Source organism: Podarcis cretensis, assembly GCF_951804945.1.
Source record: "Podarcis cretensis genome assembly, chromosome: 3".
NCBI classification, from domain to species: domain Eukaryota; kingdom Metazoa; phylum Chordata; class Lepidosauria; order Squamata; family Lacertidae; genus Podarcis; species Podarcis cretensis.
Genome location: NC_137172.1, coordinates 7,415,692 through 7,440,046, shown reverse-complemented (window position 1 = coordinate 7,440,046; position 24,355 = coordinate 7,415,692).

The window sequence follows — 24,355 nt, the reverse complement described above, 5'->3', positions numbered from 1 at the left end:
CACTCCACATGAGCTCCCAAGTAGGTGTAGAGATAGATAAAGATCATTTGTTGCTCTGTTACTACAGGGGTCACTGATGTGTCGGATCTGGAATCATGTGTGAATGGTGACTTGCCAGGGTACTGCATATCAAAGGAATGTCCTCACGACTTTTCAATCATTGGAAGTTGTGGTCAGGACAGCCATTGCTGCCATCGTGGTAAGAATAAAGATCCTATACAGAAATGCTTTGTATAGCCATTGTAGCACCCTGCTTGTGGTTAACGCTTAGCTGGAATGAAATATTCAACGCAGCAATAGAGAAATTAAAATAATAATTTATTTGTCAGACAAATAAATATGAGGCACAGTGGTATATGGTTACCAAGCTCTGGCCTGGCCTCCTGCCATTCTGGCCAGCACTTATATTTCCTTAATCCAGCCCCCTTGCTCCTCCTTTGGCTGCCTCTGTCCAATCAGCCTGGTTGAAATTCCTATTGGCTGTTTGCTAGAACCAATCACAAAAGATACACCCATTTCCTTTTGCCCTTTTATGGGAAATAAAAGCTATATTTATAATTGGCAAACAAGTAGCCATTAACCTCTACAAGGCACCTTAATTACCAAATCACCTTTGCCCCCTTAATTCTAAAATAGAGCAGATGGCTAAAACAGATGGTGGCTAATTCTATTTTAAACAGGTATCAAAGATCTTTTGTACGCATCATCAATGAAAGATCTCCTTCATTGGAGGTTCCTTTAAACAAAAACCTGACAACCATCTGTCTAGAGTGCTCTGATGGTGCTTTCCTGCTTGGCAAGGGGGGGCTAGGCTGGTGGCTGATGGCCCCTGTGATCTCTTCCAACTATATGAAATAAGAATCTAGCATAAGGATTTAACATTTCTTAGCTTCTAATTCCTTTGCTTAATTACATTTAAGCCAATATATTTTTAATACATAATATATATATTTTTTTTATAAGCAAAGACGTTTTCAAAGTAAGAAAAAACTTAAAAACACTTTCTTTCCCTATTTCCATTAGCTCTTGCCCTTAGGAAAATGTGGCTCAAGTCTCTAACGGGAGGCACAATAATTCTTACTATTTACCAACTTAATTGTAGCTTAATTGTACTCTGCAACATGCAAGGTCAGTGACCTCGCTCAGCCTTTTATGACCGCAATAAACCAGAGGGCCTCTCTGGCCAAGAGGATGAACATTTGCCAAAATCTTAGCCAGCCTAGTTCCTGCCTGGCATGAAACATTTGTGAATTTGAACTCATTTTTAAGATACAACCTTGATCAAAAAATATAAGCTTGATAAAAATGCAGGCTTATGATTAGATGCCTCACCATGATTCTCTGGCTTAAGTAACATGTTTTTGGACATTGTATTTTGTGTGTGTCTGTGCATGCACCTTGTGTTATGTAACAGAGAGTAGCTTCTCAGAGGCATCAGATTGTTGTTGTTTAGTCGTTTAGTCATGTCCGACTCTTCATGACCCCATGGACCAGAGCACGCCAGGCACTCCTGTCTTCCACTGCCTCCCGCAGTTTGGTCAAACTCATGCTGGTAGCTTCGAGAACACTATCCAACCATCTCGTCCTCTGTCGTCCCCTTCTCCTTGTGCCCTCCATCTTTCCCAACATCAGGGTCTTTTCCAGGGAGTCTTCTCTTCTCATGAGGTGGCCAAAGTATTGGAGTCTCAGCTTCAGGATCTGTCCTTCCAGTGAGCACTCAGGGCTGATTTCCTTAAGAATGGAGGCATCAGATTAGTCACTGTGAAAACAGGGTGCAAGGCAAGATTGGCCATTGGCTTGATATCAAAGAAACTTCTTATGCTCTTATGAGACCTATTTGTGGAGAATAACACTCTCAGTGGCTACTAGCCACAAGGGCTGTGTTCAACATCCACTGTTGAACACAGTAAGCTTCATGGATGCCAATTGCTGATGTTTGCTACACTCAGGTTTTGCTTTGGGGCTGTCTATGGCATCTGCTTTGCCACTATGAAAACTGCCTGCCTGACCAAATGACCTTTTCGTTTGCACCAGAATTACTCTGCATCAGTTCTTATAGCTAGAACTGCCATTTTTCCCAGTGTGAGCTCGGCAAAATGCTGTCCGGTGGAGTTCAAACACTGGCAAGGGTTGCATGGCTTAAGATTCTAGCCCTGCAGCCAGTGTGATGTAGTGGTTAAGAGCGGTAGACTCATAATCTGGTGAACTGGCTCCTCCACATGCAGCTGCTGGGTGACCTTGGGCTAGTCACACTTCTCTGAAGTCTCTCAGCCTCACTCACCTCACAGAGTGTTTGTTGTGGGGGAGGAAGGGAAAGGAGAATGTTAGCCACTTTGAGACTCCTTAGGGTAGTGATAAAGTGGGATATCAAATCCAAACTACTACTACTACTACTACTCTTCTTCTTCTTCTTCTTCTTCTTCTTCTTCTTCTTCTTCTTCTTCTTCTTCTTCTTCTTCTTCTTCTCACAATAAGCAAAATACAGCTCCACTCCTACTCCTCTCCATGCCTTGGTGTTATCTGTAATCGCTGGCGGAGGAAGGGGGGTACGCCCCAGCCCAGGTGTCATCCTTGGGGGGGGGGGGTTGACATTGCCGCACCGTCCCCCTGGGTGGTTTGCCCCACCCCAGGTGCACGGCATGCACACCACTCTGGAAGCCAGAGCAGCTAGCTCCGCCTCTGTCTGTAACCAGGCCTTTGACTGATTAAACAATATGCATACTTGGAAATGTGTTTGTGGGAGTGGCTTATTGGTTGGTTGGTTGGTTTGTTGTTGTTTTCGCTATGTATTTTGTGTTCTCATTTTGTATTTTTATGTTGCAAACCACCCTGTGATCGTTGGAGAAAAAGTGGTATAAAAAAGTAATTAAAATTAAATCTATTTTATTGACTGTTCAAACCAGTTTCATAATAATAAAGATAATAAGCCTGCCTCCTCTCAGTGTGTGGATTTGCCTAGGGTATAGCTTCTGTCCAAGTTTTCACAAACGTCAATAATGTAATAAATTTAAAGTATTGTTCCACGGGCTTAAAACTGGAAAATGCAGAAACTGAAAGAAAGTGAAATTGAATGAATTGTTAACCCCACCTAAGAGCTGGGGTTGCCAAATATAGTGCCTTCTCGACTTCTCTTTTTTTTAATAAATATTTATTGGCGTTTTCAAAATACATATAAAATCAAAAACAAAAATTAAACAAAAAAATGACAAAAAAACAAAAAACCAAAACTTAAAAACAATTAAAAACACATAAAAATTCAAATACTTATTTTCTTTTAACTTGTTTCTCAGACCTCCTCACACCTCCTCTTCTTGTATTCCAATTTAAGTTATTAGCTCAGCAAGTCCTTCACTTATTTCTCCATTTTGACTTAATAATTTATTCTAACCTGTTATTATTTTACTTTTTTTCTTTCTTCCATTTCCTCAATTTATGTTTACAAACCTTATTTTCATTTAGTTTAAACCGTTTTAAAAACCAATTTTAACCTGTCCAAATTTACACATCAATATTTATACCTCATTATTTTTTCTTAAACGTTTTTCCTTAAGTCGACCAAAATTTCCCTTCCACGACTTTCCCAATTTCCATACCAATAACAAAGCAAATTAAAAACAAGACAAACTATATTTATATACCCTTTGGATTCCCAAACTCCACCCACCCTTTTCCCGGTTTCAATCCCCAACAAAAATCCATCAGTCTCAATATACTGTTTAGCCTGGAGATCTCACGTCCGAGGCTCTCAATTCTCTCTTAGTTCCTCTCTGCCGGTCTTTTTTGTGAGGAGATTCAGAACTTACAGGGTTAAACAGTTCTGAGTGACGTCTCACATTCTGAGGCATGGCATGTTTGCAGAGAGGAGTGATTTCTCTGTGTTTTTTTTACCTTTCGCTTTTGTTCTCTTGACCTTAGCTAACAGGTCCTTTGCTTTGAGTTGTTTACAAAGAGGGGGGGTGGACTTCCTTTTTAACCCTTCCCCACTCGTTCCTGATTCAACAAATTTTTCTTTAAAGTTCGAATTTCCGCATTACTCACGGGTTGATGTTTTAGAATCCGAATGTTCCAAGGAAAAAGTCAACTTCTCTTGGTGCCCAGCAAGCCTCATAGGTCGCCACCCCTTGCCTCTTCATCAGAAGCAAATACTTTTCTGTGTGATAACTTTCCAAAATTAAAACAGTATTAGAAACATTGGTTTAGAATATTGGATTCAGGTGGCATTTTTCTTGCTATCAAGCAGAATGAGAGGGAGGGAGAGAATATACCTGTGTGATCTATATTTTTTTCATCTGTTTGTCTATACAGCAAGTGAACCTGTTAGAAATAAAAGACAATGTAAGAGGATCCGTGGGAGATGTTTCCGCAAGAGGTGCCCTCCTATATTTTATAATCTTGGAAGATGTTCTGAATCAGCTTTATGCTGCAAAGTAGCACTGTAAGTATAGAAGTCCTAGACAAAGTTGGTGGTGGTTGATGGCGACGACAATTATTATTATTATTATTATTATTATTATTATTATTATTATTATTATACTTTAAGTTCTTAATATAACAGGGCAGAGATTAAATCTAACTATTGTATCTTATTTTTCTTTCTTCTTTATTATTTCACAGCAGGGGTTAGAAGAAGAACTAGCTACATTTCCTCTTACATTTTCAAAAAGTGAAAATCTGGTCACTTTTTTTGCAACATCCCAAAATCTACACTTCTGGCATGGGAAGAAGAAGAAGAGTTTGGATTTGATATCCCGCCTTTCATTCCCTTTAAGGAATCTCAAAGCGGCTAACATTCTCCTTTCCCTTTCTCCCCCACAACAAACACTCTGTGAGGTGAGTGGGGCTGAGAGACTTCAAAGAAGTGTGACTGGCCCAAGGTCACCCAGCAGCTGCATGTGGAGGAGCTGAGACATGAACCCGGTTCCCCAGATTACGAGACTACCGCTCTTAACCACTACACCATACTGGCTCTCCATACTGGGCTGCCATATGTCTGGATTTTCTGGGACATTGAAGCATTTCCTTTGCCAAATCACAATACAATCAAAAAAGCCAATTAATCAGTTCTGAATTCAATGTTTTTGGATGACTTCCCGTGTTCTGGAGTTGATGTTAATCCTTGGTCCTGCTCCAATTCTCTTAATTAGTCCAAATTCCACAATTCTGATCTTAATCCTTTGTTTTAGCAGCTACTGGTGTAATGTCTTCTGTTCATATTTAATAAACCCACATCCGTTAACTTGCAGAGGTAATTTGTATCCTGTAGTTTCTGTGTGAAATATTTCTTTACCTTCTTCTTTTCCTTCAGATTTCTTCATCTAAGAAAATGCAGAAGGGTCTTTTAAAAGCTCTAACAAATCAGATTCAGTGTCCATGCAGTCCAGCATCCCATTTCCTCCAAAGCAGCCAGCCATAAATGAATGGGAAGCTCATAAAAAAGGACAAGGAATCCATCAATGAATGGGAAGCTCATAATGAATGCAGCAGCCAGCCATAAATGAAAGCAGCCAGCCATAAATGAATGGGAAGCTCATAAAAAAGGACAAGGAATCCATCAGTCTTGCCCATTGCACTGTCCTCTCAAAGGGAGGGAAAACCCTGGTACTTCACAAGCATGCATTTATTGGAAAATATTTAAATTCTTCAAAGACCAAGAGAGGGAATACCCCATCAACCTCTTCCAAGGTTATACTTGTGGTTCCCACGTAGCTTTAACTTGCCCCCCTTTGGTATATTTGAACTTGGGAAATCGAGTGTGAAGGCAGCCCTGTTTAGGAATGTTTTAATGTTTGAAGTTTTATTGCTTTATTATTATCAATAACATTCTGTTGGGAGTCGCCCAGAGTAATTGGGAAACACAGCTAGATTGGTGAGGTATACCGTATTTTTCGCTCCATAAGACACACTTTTTCCCTCCTAAAAAGCAAGGGGAAATGTGTGTGCATCTTATGGAGCGAATGCAGGTGGGAGGCAGGCAGGAAAAGCCCCCAAGAGCCGCACACACGCTCCACACAGCTGAAACGAGGGACTGCAGGCAGCAGGCATTGGGATGGGCAGGTTGTCACTGGCAGAGCGGCAGCAATTCCCCTCCCTAGAGATGCTCTCTGGACACCATTTTTGGGATGGTGCATTTTGCGCCTTGTGCTGCCTTGCCAGCCCCACGCCCCTTTTTTTAGTGTTGCATAAAGCCGCCCCCACCCCCAGCCCTGGGAGGAAGAGACACGACTGGCCCTCCTAGAGCCTCTGGGGACCCACGGAGGAGTGGGGAGTGGGGGCGCAGAGGAGGTGCCCTTGGCACAGTGGCATTGCAACGGGGGGCATGGGGGTGGCACGTCCCAGGTTCCATGTCTGTCGGGGTGACAAGCCGGCTTTGGATGATTCTCCATTCATGGCTGTAGCCATGAGCAGAGGATCCCGACAGCGTCCGTACAGCGCTGGAGCAGCGCCGGTGGCAAACCGCTCTACAGGACATGTGCGGCGTCGCTACGTACAGCGCATGCGTGTGATGCCTCGCATCCCGGCCTCGGCGGCTGGTCCCTCCTTGCTGCAAGAGGGCTACACTCCTCTACCTGATTGCCTGTGAGTTGTTGTTGTTGTTTAGTCGTTTAGTCGTGTCCGACTCTTCGTGACCCCATGGACCAGAGAACGCCAGGCACTCCTGTCCTCCACTGCCCCCCGCAGCTTGGTCAGACTCATGCTGGTAACCTCGAAAACACTATCCAACCATCTCGTCCTCTGTCGCCCCCTTCTCCTTGTGCCCTCCATCTTTCCCAACATCAGGGTCTTCTCCAGGGAGTCTTCTCTTCTCATGAGGTGGCCAAAGTACTGGAGCCTCAGCTTCACAATCTGTCCTACCAGTGAGCACTCAGGGCTGATTTCCTTCAGAATGGAGAGGTTTGATCTTCTTGCAGTCCATGGGACTCTCAAGAGTCTCCTCCAGCACCATAATTCAAAAGCATCAATTCTTCGGCGATCAGCCTTCTTTATGGTCCAGCTCTCACTTCCATACATCACTACTGGGAAAACCATAGCTTTAACTATACGGACCTTTGTTGGCAAGGTGATGTCTCTACTTCTCAAGATGCTGTCTAGGCCTGTCATTGCCCTTCTCCCAAGAAGCAGGTGTCTTTTAATTTTGTGGCTGCTGTCACCATCTGCAGTGATCATGGAGCCCAAGAAAGTAAAATCTCTCACTGCCTCCATTTCTTCCCCTTCTATTTGCCAGGAGGTGATGGGACCAGTAGCCATGATCTTCGTTTTTTTGATGTTGAGCTTCAGACCATATTTTGCACTCTCCTCTTTCACCCTCAATAAAAGGTTCTTTAATTCCTCCTCACTTTCTGCCATCAAGGTTTGCCTGTGAGTAATCCTTACCAATACCAGCTGGACTTGCAGCTTTCCCTCCCTGCCTTCTGCATAAGTATACTAAAGGTATACAGTGTGTGTACTGTCTCATATTATATATATACAGGGCTGCCTTCAGGTGTCTTCTAAAGGTTGCATAGTTACTCATCTCCTTGGCTTAGGGTTTTCATAATGCTCCAACATTTCTCCAAGGAAAATAGGGATGTCCTAGGGAAAAGGGGGACATTCCAGGATCAAATCAGAAACTGGGGTTGCTTCTGTGAATCTGGGATGTCCCTGGAAAATAGGGACACTTGGAGCCTCTGTTATTTCCAACAACAGTGTTCATCTTGTTTCATAGTTCCTTAGTTTTTGGGAGGGAAAGGGGGTTCATTGGTTTGAGTTTTTTGTTCTTGCTAATAATAATAATAATAATAATAATAATAATAATTTATTTGTATCCCACCCTCCCCGGCCGAGGCTGGGCTCAGAGCAGCTAACATCATAAAAACAGCACAATATGCATAAAAACAGACATCAATTAATTAAAATATATCTTAAAATTAATTCAGGCAAGTTAAAATCTGGGCAGGTGGCAATCATCAGGTTTGGAACTGAGAGTGGTTAATACTTGCCAGGACCAATTGTTTCCACTGATCATACAAGGACCTGTGAGTGGGTTGGGGGTCTCCTTTGGGCTTGTTTTATACAATGGAAAGTAAGTCAGAATGCATCCTGCCCAAAGGCCTGGCGGAGCAGCTCCTTCTTGCAACCCTGTGGAAAGATGACAAATCCCACAGGGCCCTGGTCTCCAGTGGGAAAGGGTTCCACTGAAAAGGCCCTGGCTCTAGTCGAGGCCAGTCTAATTTCCCTGGGGCCCGGGATCTTCAAGGTGTTGTTGTTAGCAGACCATAAGGTCTTCTGAGGGCATACCAGAAGAGGCGGTCCCGTAGATACGGGTATTTATTAGGTACTTTGTGTGTTTTTCTCTTGTGAACCGCCCTGAGACCGATGGATGAAGTGTGGTATACAAATTTATTTATTTTGATTTTTGATTATTATTATATATATATTTTTAAAAAACAAAACGGTGCATACCACTTCCAACAGTGAATATAGAACCCAGAGTCACTGAATGAATATGAACTTTGGAAGATTCATGGCGGACAAAATGAATTACTTATTGACAGTAATTCAAACTTTGGTTTAACACAAAGTTTGAATATAGCAATGTCTCTGTTATGTTAGTTTCTGTGTTGCGTCCACTTCTTTGGTTTTCATTTCAATTTTTAAACCAAAAACAACCCCTAAGTGTCCCTCCATCACCTCCTATAATGGGAGCTCCTTTCATTCATTGTTCTTTCATCTTCTCTATTCCCCTGCTTTTTTGCAATCACCTTCATAGCCCCATTTTCATCTACACCAGCTTTTTCCTCTCCGTTCCTCCATTCCTCAACTTGATCTTGTACAGAAATCACACACAGACACCATTCCCAACCCTTCCCCTCTCTCCTATTCCACAGCCACTTTTGCATGTTATCACATCCACCCCATTCCGTTTTTTTTTTAAAAGCCCAGGAGAAACAGCCACCTTTATGCAGCACACAGAAGATTTAGGGGTCAGGGAAGAGTCACAATCTCTTTATTTTTGCCAGCAAACTTCTTTACTTAAGCAAATACCATCCATGATTACAGAAGAGAAAAGCATGCGGTTCAATCACATATGGAAAATAGTCTCTGACGAGGCAGTGGGAAATATGATTGTATGGCAGCGTTAAGGCAAAAATACTTTTCTACCTGTGGCGCAATCTGTGTCTCTCAAAAAGAGAAGAACAAGCAGATGTTTATATTTTTGCCAATCTCTCCTTTGAAGAGGAAAAATATATGATTCACAACTAAAATTATTAGTTTCGCAATCGTAAGAGGAAAATATGTATTTTAGATCAAAGGAGAGGTATCAGTCATGAAAAGAAAAGAAATCAACATGGGTGATATTCAACAGTAGTCAGAACAGAGTCATTCAAATCAATGAATCAATGAATTCATTTGAAAGAGTTTACTCTGAGTAAGTTATGGTTGGATAACACCCCATGTATTTATTCTAAGCAAAAGATCCAAGTTCTCTGTGGTGCTTTACTATATGAATTTTCACCTTTGGATTACATGCCGAGTCCTTGTACGCTGGAAGATTGATGAAATAGAACTTCAACTCCAGAATTACGATCTGCAAAAAAAAGAAACACAAAAATGTAAGACTGCCAGGCCTACATGAACAAAGAAATTGTTATTCTAAGTATAAACCAAAGGACAAATCCTTCCAGATGTCCTTTAAAGATAGGATAGCTACTTATTTACTTCACATCCGAAGGGAGGGCGTTCCACAGGGCGAGCGCCACCACCAAGAAGGCCCTCTGTCTGGTTCCCTGTAGCCTTACTTCTCGCAATGAGGGAACTGCCAGAAGGCCCTCGGCACTGGATCTCAGTGTCCAGGCTGAGCGATGGGGGTGGAGACGCTCCTTCAGGTATACAGGACTGAGGCCGTATACCTATAATATTTTATTAATTTTCCAAAAATAACAAAACTTATATAATGACAATATATAAAAGGTAAAGGTAAAGGGACCCCTGACCATTAAGTTCAGTTGCGGACGACTCTGGGGTCATGGCGCTCATCTCACTTTACAGGCCGAGGGAGCCGTCATTTGTTTGCGGACAGTTTTTCCGGGTCATGTGGCCAGCATGACTAAGCCACTTCTGGCAAACCAGAGCAGTGTATGGAAACGCCGTTTACCTTCCCGCCAGTGTGGTACCTATTTATCTACTTGCACTTTGACGTGTTTTCGAACTGCTAGGTTGGCAGGAGCTGGGACCGAGCAAAAGGAGCTCACCCCCTCGCAGGGATTCAAACCACCGACCTTCTGATCGGCAAGCCCAAGAGGCTCTGTGGTTTAGACCACAGCGCCACCTATGTCCCATAACAATATATATTCATATCCAAATTTTTTTTTTAAAAAAATGACTTCGCCCTAAACCAAGGATTGTCAACCTGGTCCCTACCACCCACTAGTGGGCGTTTCATGATTCAAGGTGGGTGGTAGGGGGTTCTATGGCACAAGTTGAATCCTCCTTCCATCGAGCACTGGTGGGCAGTAAGGAAATTTTAGAGGCATTTGTGGTGGTAGGTATAAAATGGTTGACTACCCCTGCCCTAAACCTTTCCTTTGTTACATTGTATTTCTTCACACCGCATGTCCTTTGTAGTCTGAAAAACATTATTTTCACTTTATCTTTTTACTATTTTTGCTTATCATTGCATATATACAAAGGCATTGTATACATGTTAAAACATTGGCAGGATTTTGAAGTACAGTGGTACCTCTGGTTAAGAACTTAATTCATTCTGGAGGTCTGTTCTAAACCTGAAACTGTTCTTAACCTGAAGCACCACTTTAGCTAATGGGGCCTCCCGCTGCCACCATGCGATTTCTGTTCTCATCCTGAAGCAAAGTTCGTAACCCGAGGTACTATTTCTGGGTTAGCAGAGTCTGTAACCTGAAGTGTTTCTAACCCAAAGTGTTTGTAACCTGAGGTGCCACTGTACTTGTAATGTGATTATGAACAGATAATAAGCAGAAGCTCCCCTTCATGGATCACTGCCTTGCCGTGGCGAAGGGGCTTGAATAACTCAGAGAAGCTATGAGCTATGCTGTGCAGGGTCACCCAAGATGGACAGGTCATAGTGGAAAGTTTTGACCAAACGTGATCCACCTGGAGCAGGAACCGGCAAGCCACTCCAGTATCCCTGCCAAGAAAACTTCATGGACAAAGACAACAGGCATATGAAAGTTATGACACTGCATAATATTTTGTTTGAGGACTGGGAAAGGTTGTGGACCACAGGGCTGAACTTCACTGCATGTAATGCTTTGAAGGAAAATGTAATGAAAATGATATATAGATGGTACATGACCCCAGTTAAACTTGCCAAAATATACCATTTGTCTGATAATAAATGTTGGAAATGTAAAGAACATGAAGGAACATTCTTTCACCTCTGGTGGACTTGCCCTAGAGTGAAGGCCTTCTGTGAAATGATATATAATGAGTTGAAAAAGGTATTTAAGTATACCTTCACTAAGAAACCAGAGGCCTTCCTTCTGGGCATTGTCGGCCAGAAGGTGTTAAAGAAGGACCGAACATTTTTTATGTATGCAACAACGGCAGCAAGGATACTCATCGCTAAGAGTTGGAAAACTCAAGATCTACCCACACTGGAAGAGTGGCAGATGCAGCTGATGGACTATATGCAACTGGCCGAGATGACTGGTAGAATTCGAGACCTGGGAGAAGAGAGGGTTGAAGAAGACTGGAAGAAATTCAAGATTTATTTACAAAAGTATTGTAATTTGGCAGAAGACTAAGAAGGATGCTAGATCATAAATAACTGCCTACCATTGAATTAGATTTGAATTTGACGATAAGTGAGATTGAGGAAAATATAAAATTTCTGGAGAATTATTAGATTAAATTAATTGAACGAGATTTAAGAATGTAAACAAGATGATAAATTGCTGGAAAAAGGTTATAATGATGTAAGTGGGAGCGGGAGACGTGAGGGAGTCCAAAGAAGTTTTGAAAAAATGTGTTATGATCCATGTTATATTGTTTATCATTTTTGCATTTTGTATTTATTTAAAAAATTTCAATAAATATTTATAAAAAAAAAAAGAAAGTTATAACACTGGAAGATGAGCGCCTCAGGTCGGAAGGCGTCCAACATGCTACTGAGGCAGAGCGGAGGACAAGTACAAGTAGACTCAGAGCTGATGAAGCAGCTGGGCCAAAGCCGAAAGGACGCTCAGTTGCAGATATGCCTGGAAGTGAAAGGAAAGTCCAATGCTGTAAAGAAAAATATTGCATGGGAACCTGGAATGTAAGAACCATGAACCTGGCTACGTTGGATGTGGTCAAAAATGAGATGGCAAGAATAAATATTGACATCCTGGGCATCAGTGAACTAAAATGGACGGGAATAGGCGAATTCAGTTCGGATGACCATCATATCTACTACTGTGGGCAAGAATCCTGTAAAAGAAATGGAGTGGCCCTCATAGCCAACAAAAGAGTGGCAAAAGCTGTACTGGGATGCAATCTCAAAAATGATAGAATGATCTCGATATGAATCCAAGGCAGACCTTTTAGCATCACAGTAATCCAAGTTTATGCACCAACCACTGGTGCTGAAGAAACTGAAACTGAGCAATTAATCATAGAATCATAGAATCATAGAATCATAGAGTTGGAAGAGACCACAAGGGCCATCGAGTACAACCCCCTGCCAAGCAGGAAACACCATCAGAGCACTCCTGACATATGGTTGTCAAGCCTCTGCTTAAAGACCTCCAAAGAAGGAGACTCCACCACACTCCTTGGCAGCAAATTCCACTGTCAAACAGCTCTTACTGTCAGGAAGTTCTTCCTAATGTTTAGGTGGAATCTTCTTTCTTGTAGTTTGGAACCATTGCTCCGTGTCCGCTTCTCTGGAGCAGCAGGAAACAACCTTTCTCCCTCCTCTATGTGACATCCTTTTATATATTTGAACATGGCTATCATATCACCCCTTAACCTCCTCTTCTCCAGGCTAAACATGCCCAGCTCCCTTAGCCATTCTTCATAAGGCATTGTTTCCAGGCCTTTGACCATTTTGGTTGCCCTCCTCTGGACACGTTCCAGTTTGTCAGTGTCCTTCTTGAACTGTGGTGCCCAGAACTGGACACAGTACTCCAGGTGAGGTCTGACCAGAGCAGAATACAGTGGCACTATTACTTCCCTTGATCTAGATGCAATACTCCTATTGATGCAGCCCCGAATTGCATTGCCTTTTTTTAGCTGCCACATCACACTGTTGGCTCATGTCAAGTTTGTGGTCAACCAAGACTCCTAGATCCTTTTCACATGTACTGCTCTCAAGCCAGGTGTCACCCATCTTGTATTTGTGCCTCTCATTTTTTTTGCCCAAGTGCAATACTTTACATTTCTCCCTATTAAAATTCATCTTGTTTGTTCTATGAAGACATACAACACCTTATAGAAGACATACAACACCTTATAGAAATGGCACCAAAGAAGGATGTTCTTCTCATTATAGGGAATTGGAATGCTAAAGTAGGGAGTCAAGAGATAAAAGGAACAACTGGCAAGTTTGGCCTTGGAGTTCAAAAGAAGCAGGGCAAAGGCTAATAGAGTTCTGTCAAGAGAACAAGCTGGTCATCACAAACACTCTTTTCCAACAACACAAGAGACGACTCTACACATGGACATCACCAGATGGGCAGCATCGAAATCAGATTGATTACATTCTCTGCAGCCAAAGATGGAGAAGCTCTATACAGTCAGCAAAAACAAGACCTGGAGCTGACTGTGGCTCAGATCATCCACTTCTTATAGCAAAATTCAAGCTTAAACTGAAGAAAGTAGGAAAAACCACTGGGCCGGTAAGGTACAATCTAAGTCAAATCCCTTATGAATACACAGTGGAAGTGAGGAACAGGTTTAAGGATTTAGATTTGGTGGACAGAGTGCCTGAAGAACTATGGATGGAGGCTCGTAACATTATACAGGAGGCAGCAACTAAAACCATCCCAACAAAAAGGAAATGCAAGAAAGCAAAGTGGCTGTCCAACGAGGCCTTACAAATAGCGGGGGAGAGAAGGCAAGCAAAATGCGTGGGAGATAGTGAAAGATACAGGAAATTGAATGCAGATTTCAAAAAAAATAGCAAGGAGAGATAAGAAGGCCTTCTTAAACGAGCAATGCAAAGAAATAGAGGAAAACAATAGAATGGGAAAAACCAGAGATCTGCTCCAGAAAATTGGAGATATGAAAGGAACATTTTGTACAAAGATTACCACAATAAAAGACAAAAGTGGAAAGGACCTAACAGAAGCAGAAGACATCAAGAAGAGGTGGCAAGAATACACAGAGGAACTATACCAGAAAGAAATGGATGTCTCGTATACCCCAGGTAGTGTGGTTGCTGACCTTGAGCCAGACATCCTGGAGAGTGAAGTCAAATGGGCCTTAGAAAGCACTGCTAATAACAAGGCCAGTGGAAGTGATGATATTCCAGCTGAACTATTCAAAATTTTAAAAGATGATGCTGTTAAGGTGCTACACTCAATATGCCAGCAAATTTGGAAAACTCAGCAGTGGCCACAGGATTGGAGAAGATCAGTCTACATCCCAATCCCCAAGAAGGGCAGTGTCAAAGAATGCTCTAACTGCCGCACAATTGCACTCATTTCACACGCTAGCAAGGTTATGCTTAAAATTCTACAAGGCAGGCTTAAGCAGTATGCGGACCGAGAACTCCCAGAAGTGCAAGCTGGATTTCGAAGGGGCAGAGGAACCAGAGACCAAATTGCAAACATGCACTGGATTATGGAGAACGCTAGAGAGTTCCAGAAAGACATCTACTTTTGCTTCATTGACTATGCAAAAGCCTTTGACTGTGTCGACCACAGCAAACTATGGCAAGTTCTTAAAGAAATGGGAGTGCCTGATCACCTCATCTGCCTCCTGAGAAATCTCTATGTGGGACAAGAAGCTACAGTTAGAAGTGGATATGGAACAACTGATTGGTTCAAAATTGGGAAAGGAGTACGGCAAGGCTGTATATTGTCTCCCTGCTTATTTAACTTATATGCAGAATTCATCATGCGAAAGGCTGGGCTGGATGAATCCCTAGCCGGAATTAAGATTGCCGGAAGAAATATCAACAACCTCAGATATGCAGATGATACAACCTTGATGGCAGAAAGTGAGGAGGAATTAAAGAACCTTTTAATGAGGGTGAAAGAGGAGAGCGCAAAATATGGTCTGAAGCTCAACATCAAAAAAATGAAGATCATGGCCACTGGGCCTATCACCTCCTGGCAAATAGAAGGGGAAGAAATGGAGGCAGTGAGAGATTTTACTTTCTTGGGCTCCATGATCACTGCAGATAGTGACAGCAGTCACGAAATTAAAAGACGCCTGCTCCTTGGGAGAAAGGCGATGGCAAAGCTAGACAGCATCTTAAAAAGCAGAGACATCACCTTGCCAACAAAGGTCCATATAGTTAAAGCTATGGTTTTCCCAGTAGTGATGTATGGAAGTGAGAGGTGGACCACAAAGAAGGCTGGTCGCCGAAGAATTGATGCTTTTGAATTATGGTGCTGGAGGAGACTCTTGAGAGTCCCATGGACTGCAAGAAGATCAAACACATCCATTCTTAAGGAAATCAGCCCTGAGTGCTCACTGGAAGGACAGATCCTGAAGCTGAGGCTCTAATACTTTGGCCACCTCATGAGAAGAGAAGACTCCCTGGAAAAGACCCTGAAGTTGGGAAAGATGGAGGGCACAAGGAGAAGGGGATGACAGAGGACAAGATGGTTGGACAGTGTTCTCGAAGCAAACATGAGTCTGACCAAACTGTGGGAGGCAGTGGAAGACAGGAGTGCAAGGTGTGCTCTGGTCCATGGGGTCACGAAGAGTCGGACACGACTAAACGACTAAACAACAACAACAATATAACAACAACAATATAATGAAGGTGTCATATGCCAGTTGTGTGTGGTCAGTGGATATGGGGGACTAGGCTACTCCTCCAAATGTTCCTGGTAAATTGGAGTATTGATGTATTAAAACCTGGTTCCTTCTTCCCAAAGCCTGGGAAGCTTTTGACCGGCTTGGGATGCTAGAGAGCTGGTGTGGTGTAGTGGTTAAGAGTAGTAGACTCGTAATCTGGTGAACCAGGTTCACGTCTCAGCTCCTCCACATGCAGCTGCTGGGTGACCTTGGACTAGTCACACTTCTTTGAAGGCTCTCAGCCTCACTCACCTCACAGAGTGTTTGTTGTGGGGAGGAAGGGAAAGGAGAATGTTAGCCGCTTTGAAACTCCTTAGGGTAGGGATAAAGCGGGATATCGAATCCAAACTCTTCTTCTTTTTTTACTTCTTCTAACACGTACAGCATCACCCCCCCCTCCATTACCCTCGCGAGCTGGCACCTGTGGCCCTACCTGTTCCACACCGCTGCCATATGCACCTCTGAAGTGAAGGGGCTTGACAACCCAGGGGCTGCCAAACTGAATGTACTCTCCTGGGCCCACCACGCCTGAACTTCTAAAGGTGGTGGAAGAAGCCAAGAGGACTCCCTCTGCTGCTCTGACCACCTGAGAGGGTCTGTGGGGGGGGGGGGGTGGAACAGTCTTTCAAGTATTTGGGGCCTTTTAGGTATTGAGTGCGTTAAGCACTGCCATGAGCAACTGTGGTTTGTGCCAAGAAGCAAACTCCAGTACAGTTTTGACCTCTCCAAACATAAAAGCAGAGGAGGGGGATTGGAATCTGAGCCCAGTTGATTCATTGTCTCCTGAACACAGCACATTGAGGGTCCTTCTTCCGAGGTGATTCGGAAACTGCAATTAATCCAGAATGCGGCAGCTAGACTGGTGAGTGGGAGTGGCTGCCAGGACCATATAACACCGGTCCTGAAAGATCTTCATTGGCTCCCAGTACATTTCCGAGCACAATTCAAAGTGTTGGTGCTGACTTTAAAGCCCTAAAAGGCCTCAGTCTAGTATACCTGAAGGAGCGTCTCCACCCCAATTGTTCAGACCAGACACTGCGGTCCAGTGCCAAGGGCCTTCTGGTGGTTCCCTCGCTGCGAGAAGTGAGGTTGCAGGGAACCAGGCAGAGGGCCTTTTTGGTAATGGCACCTGCCCTGTGGAACGTCCTCCCAGCAGATGTCAAGGCAATAAACAAATATTTTACTTTTGAAAGACAACTGAAGGCGGCCCTGTTTAGGGAAGGTTTTAATGTCTGATGCTGTATTGATTTTAATATTTGGTTGGACGCTGCCCAGAGTATAAATAATAATAATAATAATAATAATAATAATAATAATAATTATTATTAAATTCTGCACATGCTGACAGGCACCCAGCCCAAAGTCAGAGGGAATATTTAACATCAAATGGTGAGCATTCCCAGCTCTGCACAGGGTATATGGGAAAATCTTGCCTTACTTTTTGCAGCACATCTTTATCTTTCCCTCATCGCAATATCCGAGGATCTTATTTGGCTTACTAGGGCAAGCACCTGTGCATGCACCTCCAGATTGTATACACTGTTCCTCATTGTATACAGCAGCATATATTCCTGTGCAAAAAGAATGAAGGAAGTCTATGTTTATTGCCCGGAGAGAATAACATGAGATTTGAACAAAAAAATACCAATAAATTTAAAAAATTAAGAATGAGAAACTGTTGGGATGTAGCCAAGGAATCGAGGGCAACTAGCAAGCCCCCAGCTGGCACCAGCCCCCCCCCCCCCCGGCCAGTAAGCTGGGAGATCTCCAATCCTTGGTTCAGCATCAGTGACCCCACCTTCAGAAGCTGGAACCCACTCTAATCAGCAGAGTAAATTCTATGCAACCAAAGTGGCAGGGAGAGGCTGTGATGAGCATATTTACAAGCAGTTTCTTCAGCATACATCAGGACAAAAGGAAGAACATGTCTTCTCCCCTTCATATCCAAGCAAGCAGCATAAGCAATAGCTATACACAAAACTGAAGTTCCCAGCAAGCTGTACTGGAGTGTAAACAGTTATTTGACACACAACAGTCATGCCTGTACTTAAAGTGGAATGGAATATCCTAACAGAAACAACTCAGGTAAACCATGAAGCAATTGCAGACGATAGCTGTGCATGCCCTTGATCTCATTGGGAGCCTGATGATCCAGAGTGGAACAGACCTGACCCAACCCTAGAATCTAGATTGTTGTTGTTGTTTAGTCGTTTAGTCGTGTCTGACTCTTCGTGACCCCATGGACCAGAGCACGCCAGGCACTCCTGTCTTCCACTGCCTCCCGCAGTTTGGTCAGACTTATGGTCCTCAAAACCAAATGTTTTAAAATCCCATTGACTTGCATTGGGAAAGCTAAACAGTTATAACTTCATTGTTTTTGTTTTCCCCCAGATAGGTGCATTGTGGGATGTAATCCACTGGGAGCAGTCAAATACAACATTCCTTGTTTTGCTAGAGTGGACATGCAAGGGAATGTTTGGTCCAGCCAGTCAAAACTTCCTGTTCCTCCTGGCCTGAAGCATCCTTCCTTGAATGTGACTAGTGGGTGGGCTTGACCTTTCCAGACCTGGTAAAAGGACAAGGCATGCTGCCACTCTCTCTCTTTTCCATCTTCCTTTCATCCTGTGAACTTCCTGGACTGAACTGCCGGCTGCCAGCCAAGCAGTCCCCCAGGTCAGCTTCCTTATGGGACAAACCTGTTCGTATAAGTTTGTAACTTTCAGCCTAAAGCCTGCCTACAGGGATCACACTGTGCTCTGCCTGATTGTCAGCAAATTTCCCTTTTATTGCTTATGAATAAGACTGTCATGTCTTCATTCTTTTAGGAGGAATTTAAAAGGGGATTCTTACCAGGGACATACAATTCAATCTGAGGGAGATTGAATTGCATAATAGTAAGAGGTTCTAACGAGCCTGCAACCAGATATCTGCTTTGCGTGAGAAGGGGAATGTAAACTCTGCCAAGCAAAGGAACTTGCTAGTGCAAGTTAGGAAGGATATTAATAAACAATATATCCTCTCCTGCCATCCTGAACATTCCCACATGCATGACATATGGAGACACAGTTGCCCCTATAGTGGGGAAGTAACCCAAATTTCACACAGGGGATTTACATTTTAAGTAAAACCACTATAACCACTATAATATTTAGTTGGGGATTAATTTTAGTATTATTGTTTTGTTTCTTTTTGTTGTTGTTGTTTTATTGGTTCTGTATAGTTTGTGTTTTGTTTTTAAGGGGCGGGATCAGGGCTGCCTGGGAGTGGGGCCCCAGCCAACACGATGGCTGGGACAAGTTCCACAGGGGGGGAAGCACTGGGACATCCGATCTCGGTGATCATGGGCAGGAGGCGGAGTTACGCTAAGACCAGACCATGTCATTACCGAGGAGGCAGGTTTAGTCGTTGTTTGAAGACTATCCCTGCCTCCGGGTCTGGCCTTGACCAGATGGATACTGGAATCAACAGGGGAAACCTACATGACCTGAAGGTGTTGCTGTGTAATGCCAGGTCAATGATGAATAAAACCACTGCCATCCACGACCTGATTGTGGATGGAGGATTTGACCTGGCATGTGTGACAGAGACCTGGTTGGAGGAAGCAGATGGGCCTGTCCTTGCCGCTGCTTGCCCACCAGGTTTCTCTTACGCACAGCAACCCAGGTCATGTGGGCGGGGAGGGGGGGTTGCAGTGATTTTTAGGAAGTCACTAGCTTGCACCAGGCGTCCTACTGGGAAGATCCAGCTTTCTGAGTGCATGTTCTGGAAGTTGGGCAATAGGGGCAGTACAGGATTCCTTTTGGTGTACCGACCTCCCCGCTGCACCAAGGATTCCCTGTCTGAGCTGCTTCAGGTCGTGGCGGATTTTCTCCTGGAGACACCTAGTTTGGTTGTCCTAGGAGATTTTAACATCCATGCCGACACGACCTTACAAGGGGCTGCTCGGGACTTCGTGGAAAGCATGGCCTCCATGGGGCTGTCCCTGAATAAGTTTGGCCCAACTCATAGTCATGGACATGCCTTAGACCTGGTGTTCACCTCTAGTGACGTGGGTGATCTGACACTAAGTAAAAGTGAAACAAAAGAAGTGCCATGGTCAGATCACTTCCTGGTGCAACTGGACTTCTCTGCGACCCATCCCCTCTGCAGGGAGGTGGGACCAATTCGGATGGTCCGCCCCCGCCACTTAATGGATCCAAATGGTTTCCAGAGAGTGGTAGGGGATGCTTTATCCCATGTTGATGGCCTTTCAGCTGATTCCCTGGTGGCCCGCTGGAATGCGGAGTTAACCAGGGCTATCGACTGTCTGGCTCCGAAGCGCCCTCTCCGATTGCATGGAGCCCGGACAGCTCCGTGGTTTTCTTCGGAGCTGAGGGCGATGAAACAATCGCTGAGACGGCTAGAGCGTCGGTGGCAAAAAACTCACTCTGAATCTGACCGGACACAGGTTAGAGCTCAACGTCGAGCCTACCAAGTGGCGATAGCGACGGCGAAGAAGACTTTCTTCACCGCCTCTATTGCATCTGCAGAAAATAGTAGCAGGAGACTCTTTCAGGTGGTTCGTAATTTAACGGAACCACCTTTACCACCGGGGCCTTGTAAAGACCCCAAAATCTCCTGCAACGATTTTGCAAAGTTTTTTGCAGATAAAATCACTCATATTCGGAAGGAGCTAGACACCACCGTGGGAGCAGTGCCGGGGCGGGAGAGTGCTGGAGCTCTGTCTGGTCAAGTCGCATGGAATCAATTTCAATCCGTTACCCCCGAGGATGTGGACAGGCTGCTTGGACGCGTGAAACCAACCACCTGTCTCCTGGATCCTTGCCCATCCTGGCTAATAAAAGCAAGCCGGGAAGGGCTGGGCGATGGGCTCTGCGGGGTGGTGAATGCTTCCCTCTGTGAGGGAACATTCCCAGATCCGCTGAAAGAGGCGGTCATTAAACCGCTTCTTAAAAAACCATCTTTAGACCCGGCCAGTATGGCCAACTATCGCCCAGTCTCAAATCTTCCTTTCTTGGGCAAGGTGATTGAGCGCGTGGTTGCTGAACAACTCCAGGCACGCCTGGAGGATGCGGACCATTTGGATCCCTTCCAATCGGGATTCAGGCCTCATCATGGGACTGAAACTGCCTTGGTCGCACTGGTTGATGATCTCCGGCGGGCTAGGGACAAAGGTGAGAGTTGTTTCCTAGTTCTGCTGGATCTCTCAGCGGCCTTTGATACAATAGACCATAACATCCTTCTGGACCGTCTAGAGGGGCTGGGAGCTGGGGGCACTGTTATACAGTGGTTTCGCTCCTTCCTCCTGGGCCGTGTTCAGAAAGTGGTGGTGGGGGATGAGTGTTCAGACCCCTGGGCCCTCACTTGTGGGGTGCCTCAGGGTTCCGTCCTCTCCCCCATGCTTTTTAACATCTATATGAAGCCGCTGGGAGAGATCATCAGGGGGGTTGGACTGGGTGTTCATCAATATGCAGATGATACCCAGCTCTACCTCTCTTTCAAATCAGAACCAGTGAAGGCGGTGAAGGTCCTGTGTGAGTGCCTGGAGGCGGTTGGAGGATGGATGGCGGCTAATGGATTGAGGTTGAATCCTGACAAGACAGAAGTACTGTTTTTGGGGGACAGGGGGCGGGCTGGTGTGGAGGACTCCCTGGTCCTGAATGGGGTAACTGTGCCCCTGAAGGACCAGGTGCGCAGCCTGGGAGTCATTTTGGACTCACAGCTGTCCATGGAGGCGCAGGTCAATTCTGTATCCAGGGCAGCTGTCTACCAACTCCACCTGGTACGCAGGCTGAGACCCTACCTGCCTGCGGACTGTCTCGCCAGAGTGGTGCATGCTCTAGTTATCTCCCGCTTGGACTACTGCAATGCGCTCTACGTGGGGCTACCTTTGAAGGTGACTCGGAAACTACAACTAATCCAGAATGCGGCAGCTAGACTGGTGACTGGGGGCGGCCGCCGAGACCACATAACACCGGTCTTGAAAGACCTACATTGGCTCCCAGTACGTTTCCGAGCACAATTCAAAGTGCTGGTGTTGACCTTTAAAGCCCTAAACGGCCTCGGCCCAGTATACCTGAAGGAGCGTCTCCACCTCCATCGTTCTGCCCGGACGCTGAGGTCCAGTGCCGAGGGCCTTCTGGCGGTTCCCTCATTGCGAGAAGCAAAGCTACAGGGAACCAGGCAGAGGGCCTTCTCGGTCGTGGCGCCTGCCCTGTGGAACGCCCTCCCATCAGATGTCAAAGCAATAAATAACTACCTGACATTCAGAAGACATCTTAAGGCAGCCCTGTTCAGGGAAGTTTTTAATCTGTGATATTTTAGTGTATTTTTGGTTTTTATGGAAGCCGCCCAGAGTGGCTGGGGAGACCCAGCCAGATGGGCGGGGTACAAATAATAAATTATTATTATTATTATTATAACTTTTTTATTTTACTTCACATAGAGGCATAGCTGTCAAGTGTCCCTCATTTGAAGGGACAGTCCCTTATTCCAGCGCCATGTCCCGCTGCTGTCCCTTATTGATGGATGTCCCTTAAATGTCCCTTAAAGGATGTTCCTTAAATTTCAAAGGAAGCAGCTCCTCTCCCTCCCTCCCTGCCGGCCAGGGAGGAGGGAGGCTCCAACTGTGTTGCTTGGCTGTGTTGCTCAACCAATAAGAAGTCTAAGAACAACTGGGGGGTGGAGCTTGCATGCCTTGTGTGTGGCTAGTTAATGCAAGCTGAGGGTTTTTTTGAATGTTGGACGCCATTTTGTTGCATGTGCTGCTGCAAACTTTGCAGTGCAGAGCCAGGCCAGGGAGCCATCTTAAGTTGAGGCTGCGTAAGCCTTGTGGTGCATGTGATTCAGATTCTATTCAGTTGAACCTCTGGTTACAAAGTTGGTTGGACAGTGTTATCGAAGCTACCAGCATGAGTTTGACCAGACTGCAGGAGGACAGGAAGACTGGAGTGCCTGGAACAGGTGAGGCTGCAGGTCCCTTATTTTGGCTTCTGGTCCCTTATTTTCAAATCTGTAAGTTGACAGCTATGCATAGAGATTTGCAGTTTGGAGACACCACACATCTTCAGGGGGGCATGGACTACCTACCTTTATATTTGGGTGTGGGTCCCCCCCAACCCCCCCATAACATATATATTTTGAAAAAAGACCATGAGTACTCAATCCTATTATTATTATGCTACTTTGTCCTTTTCTTTGACGGACACAACCCTCTCTCCTAGGCAGCAAACATTCAGTGGCTTCCTTTGCCAGACAGGGACTAAGAAGCACCCCCTAAGTGCATAGCTGAATTGAAAGAAAATGAGACAGGCAGAGCAGAGCAGCAGCAGAAGTGGCAAGCAGATAGGCATCTGGATCCATGCCAAAATGTGAGTATGAGGCATCTAATCATAAGCCTGAATTTTTATTAAAGCTTATATGTTTAATCAGGGCTTGTATTTTAAAAATGAGCTTAAAGATCTTCAAATGTTTCATGCCAGGCAGAAGACCAGCTGCCTAAGAACCTTGGCAATGTTTTTACTCCTAGACAAGGGCCCCCCCTGATTTATAGCAGAAAACAATTCTCAAAGTCGTAAAAAGGGAATTACAGGCTGAGAGCCAAGGTTACACTGACCCTACAAATTAAGAGTGGATAAATAGTAAAATGAGCCATATCTTCTTCCTAAGGTTAAAAAGGTCAAGAGCAGTGAAAAAGCAACTGGTCTGGCTGGCAGAAACAGAACATTTTTGGGAAGTCTTTTCTAAAGCTGTTTCTTTCTTAAACTAAGATCCTTTTAAGATTTCTTTTCCTTTTAAAAGGTTATTTATGTATTAAATATATTAGTTTAAATATAATTATGCAAAGGATTTAAGAAATGCTAGATTCTTATTTCATATAGTTGTAAGAGTTGTAACTATCCTGAAATTAAGTCAGCCACCAGCCCCCCTTGCCAGACAGGAGACGCCATCGAGCACTCCTGATATATGGTTGTCAGGCCTTTTGTTTAGAAACCTTCAAATGAAGGAGATCTCTCAATGTTGATGTGAACTCAAAATCCTTGACATATGCTTAAGATAAAAATTCAAGATTAACCATCTGTTTTGGAAGGCAATAGGGCAAGGAGGGCAAGAGGTGAGCTGGTAATTAAGATTCCTTGTTGAGACACATGTAAGATATATTACTACTTATTTGTCATTTATAGATAGAAGAATATATAGCTTTTTGATTCCCATAAAAGGGCAAGAAGGAAATGGGTGTATCTTTTGTGATTGGTTCTAGCAAATAGCCAATAGGAATTTCAACCAGGCTGATTGGACAGAGGCAGCCACAGGAGGAGCAAGGGGGCTGGATTAAGGAAATATAAGTGCTGGCCAGAATGGCAAGAGGCCAGGCCAGAGCTTGGTA